Genomic DNA, 4,063 nt, shown 5'->3' with positions numbered 1-4,063 from the left:
TTTTTCTTTTGTGTGTGTGTGTGTGTGTGTGTGTGTGTGTGTGTGTGTGTGTGTGTGTGTGTGCGCTTGTGTGTGTGCCTGTGTGTGTGTATGTGTGTGTGTGTGTGTGCATGACTCAAGCTGAGTCTCTACGCGTTCATCAGACCAAAGTCCTAGATGCCTGTGCAGTTGCACCCAGACGCCTGTATTACTCACAGTCTATTCCTTTTGTCCAGCGGAGTCCTCACCCCTCCCTCCCGCCCTGTTCCTAAAATCTGTCTTCCCTCCCCCCTCGTGTCTTTGTGGCTCTAATTATCATGTTCTTTTCTCATGAGCGGATCGCAACAGCAGGAGATCCAACGTCGAATTTCATTTTGAAATGAGTGGAGGTGTTAAGTTGTGGGTTTTAATCTGGTAATCTTCAATCTTGACCGCTTCTTTTTGACTATTCCCCCTCCACCCCCTCCATGTCGGTGCCACCTAGTTCACGGGCCCCTTTGGAGGTGCTGCTTGACCGCAGCACTGTAAAACCGCACTGAATGGGCCTGAATGATGCTGAATTGCTGGACAGGAAGGCGAAGGACAACAGTACGGAGGAACTGAGGGGAGAAAAAAGGAGGTCAGACAGCAAAGAGAGGAAGTGCCAAAGATAGGGGTGTTTGTGGGGAAGGTTGGGTGAAGTACAGTGAGGTGAAGTGGATGTTAAAGTTGAGAAGGAAAACAAGAGCTGGTTCCCATACTTTTCACCCAGTTTTATGTGTTTTTGTTTGGCCCTACAAACCCCAACAAGTTCAATAAAGCGCAGCCGTCTCCAAGTTGTCCCCCCCACCACCACCGCACCCCGCCCCTCCTCCTCGTCGCCCCCTCCGCCCTCGTGCCGCCCCTCACTCGGCGCTCATTCTTTTATTCTCCTGCAGCCTTTCCTCCTCGACCCGAGTCAACGATTGTTGCGTGCTTTTGCTTTTTCCTCTGCTACAATTGTGTCAGCAGTCTGCTCGGTGCATGTGGGCATCAGACTAAAAGGCACAGATACAGTATATGCATGAATGTGCATGCATGACCCCGTGGTGATGTCGTTAATGAGGAAATACCAGAGTTGAAGGCCTGGACTAGCTGGAGGTCAGCCTCTGGTCATTGTTGCTAGATGTTGACCTAAAAGTCTCAAGTATCACTTGACAATTTGCTTTTGAAGATCTGAGTTGCATTTATTCCTTTCTCCCTCCTCGTGTTGCGCTTTTGCACCTCGAGGCTAAAAACAAAAACAAAAAAAGAAAAAAAAAAAGAAAACAGCATTAAGTTTAAGTGACCCTGTGATTTCTACATGATCTTATGACTTTGCCAAGGGCCTCTTTGTGAAACTGAAATCCGAACAGATAATTTACAGCATCTAGTAAGAAATTAAAAGAAATTCACCTTCCTTCCTCATTTCATTGTGGAGCAGGAAATTTTAAGCACATGGACAGAGCTGGTGTCAGCGACTTTGACACAATAAAGCCATCTTGCCCTCGATAAAGCACGTTTCTGCATGACCCTGAACTTCTATACATATTTACAGGTATTTGTATTTGCAAATTAAAGAAGCGCCATTTTATTTGCATTCTTTGGAATTGAGTCAAGAAAAATATCTGATTTCTACAAAGAGAAAAATAATACATGTTCTTTAATAGAGTGATGAAAAAGCCTTCAAATTACATAAAAAAGCCTCAGAGGAAAATTGTATTTATCTCGCTATTTCTCTAGATGGATGACAACACTTCTATAATAATAAAGTTGTGTTCAGTTCTTCAGACTCATTTTGTTTCCTAGAAAGGTGTAATAACAACTTTTAACATGTAAAATTTGTCAAATATGCATGTTTCCATTTTTTCCCCATATTTTGTTTTAAATGGTATCATTGTGAATTGTTATTATTCACTCCCCTACTGTCAGACAATAAAGGTTATTTCTATTCTATTCTATTCTATTCTGTCAACTCTAAATGTCTCTCCTGCCACCTAGTGGTGATAAAAAGGTGGTGCCCCGTTTCCAGTGTCAGACGTGAACTTTTTGACCCCAATTAAAGGACATGTCCGGGCATGTAAGGCTGCATTTACCCACTTTGACTATTTAAACCTTTGTTCTTTGGATGTACTCCTGCGTAGTGAACTCAAGCTGTGCGTGACTTGATGCCCACCCAAATACCTGCAGGGACAGGTGAAGTCAGAACACCTGAGAGGTCGCTCAGGAGAAGATGTTTGTGTTTGTGTCTCCAAGAGAACCAGCTGTACAGAGAATCCATTCAAGCATTAAACCAGTCCCTTAATGGTAGAGGATTGGGAGTAAGCTTTCCTATATGGTCCATTTTATTAGGTACGCCTCACAACACTTCAATTATTTCCTTTATGTTTAAGGTGTTAAATAAAACAACTTCCTCTTTCCGTCCTGGGTTCAGTCTCATCTTCCTCTGAGTTTTCTCAAGGCCATAAGAAGTCCACACAGCTTTATTGTGAAGGGAGGAAATGTGAATTGGCATATTACAAAATACAAATATTTCAAGTAAAGAAGGATTTCATAAAGAGTCTGCCATTATGAGAAGGTGCTGTTTCTTGGATTCATCTGTAGACGACTAAGATTTGCACAATTATTGTAACTGTCTTCTAAATTACATCCCAAAAGCTTGAATTTAGCATCACAGTGTAGCTCTCCACATCAGTCGATTCACAGCGACACCAAGTGGTGACATGCTGAAAAAGGTTTTTCACCAAATATTTAACACTACTAAAAAATTACAAAACGTACTTTTTTGGTTGAAAATGGGCGTTGCAGTGTCTGTGGTCAATTTTCCAATAGAAATTAAATGTTTTTTACTTAAATATGCCAATCTTTCTAGCACTGATTGGATGTGCTGAACAAAGGTGTGCATTTCCCCTTATGAACTCTTTTCTCCAAATTTATATCCAAATACTATCACTTGCTTGTTCTTTTGCTCTCTTAAGACTTCTCTACCTTAAATCATGTGTACAGAAAAAGAGACTTTCTTACCAGCTTCAGTCAAAATCTTTACCTGAGACACAGAACGCATCCCCTTATGATGGAGGGACATTTTCTTACTATTTGTAGTCGTGTTTGAACCTTTAAGTGTGCCACTTTCAGGAAACTGTATCCAAGAATAAACGTGATTAATCACCATACTTAACTTTCCAAGCTTGAAGTATAAAAATGCTCGATATCCTAAAAATGTTAAAGAAAATACTTTATTTTCTCAAACGTCTCAGATTTGCAGGACAGTCATTTTATTTCAAACGTAATTTAAAAATGGTAATTATAAACCGATTGTGTTTCAGTGGAAGGATGATTTATCATTACAATAAGTACATACCACTTTGGTTTTACAAAAAAAATTTGTTGTATTTTTTTCAAGTAAAATTTGCTCGTCTGATTAATCTTATTTTGTAATATTAAGATGTTTACATTTTTAGATTAATCACATCATGTGTTAATGCGACTGCCCTCAAGTGTGTCTGCATTTAACTAAACATTGTGAATCAGAAGCTTATAAAACCTTGTCATCATTTTTCCCAAGTAAATTTGATCTTAGTCACTGCAAACGTCAATTGTTTTTTTTTTTTTTGGAAGTAACAATTTTCTTTATTCCAATATTTAATCAACTATAAATAATTTCTAAAATTAACCTGAAATAGGAGCATTTTAGATTGAATTAATAGCAAGCAGTAGAAAAAATCAGTAATTTTAAACATTTAATGCAAATCTGGTTTTATTTGTATATCCAAAAATGAGTTATTTTTTCATCTGCTTTGAAATCACAGCCTACGTTTCCCCGATGCCTCTCTCTGAGATAAGGTATTACCCAGAGCAGAAGTGTTTGTGTTTCATTTACAAAGAAATTTGAAGAACTGAAATAAAACCAGAACCAGAATTAACACGCCATGTTTTTCCACATTGAAAACCGAAAATGGGAAACTCTGACACTCTCATGACCAGTTTCACATTACTTTTAATTTAAGTACGATATTTTAAATTTCTGCACATTATTTTTCATGTGTTGTAAATTTACCCTATATATATATATATATATATATATATA

The sequence above is a fragment of the Poecilia formosa genome, unplaced genomic scaffold (assembly GCF_000485575.1).
Source record: "Poecilia formosa unplaced genomic scaffold, Poecilia_formosa-5.1.2 Scaffold77, whole genome shotgun sequence".
Classification (NCBI taxonomy): Eukaryota; Metazoa; Chordata; class Actinopteri; order Cyprinodontiformes; family Poeciliidae; genus Poecilia; species Poecilia formosa.
The sequence above is the reverse complement of the archived record's forward strand: the minus strand, read 5'-3'. Positions refer to the sequence as shown.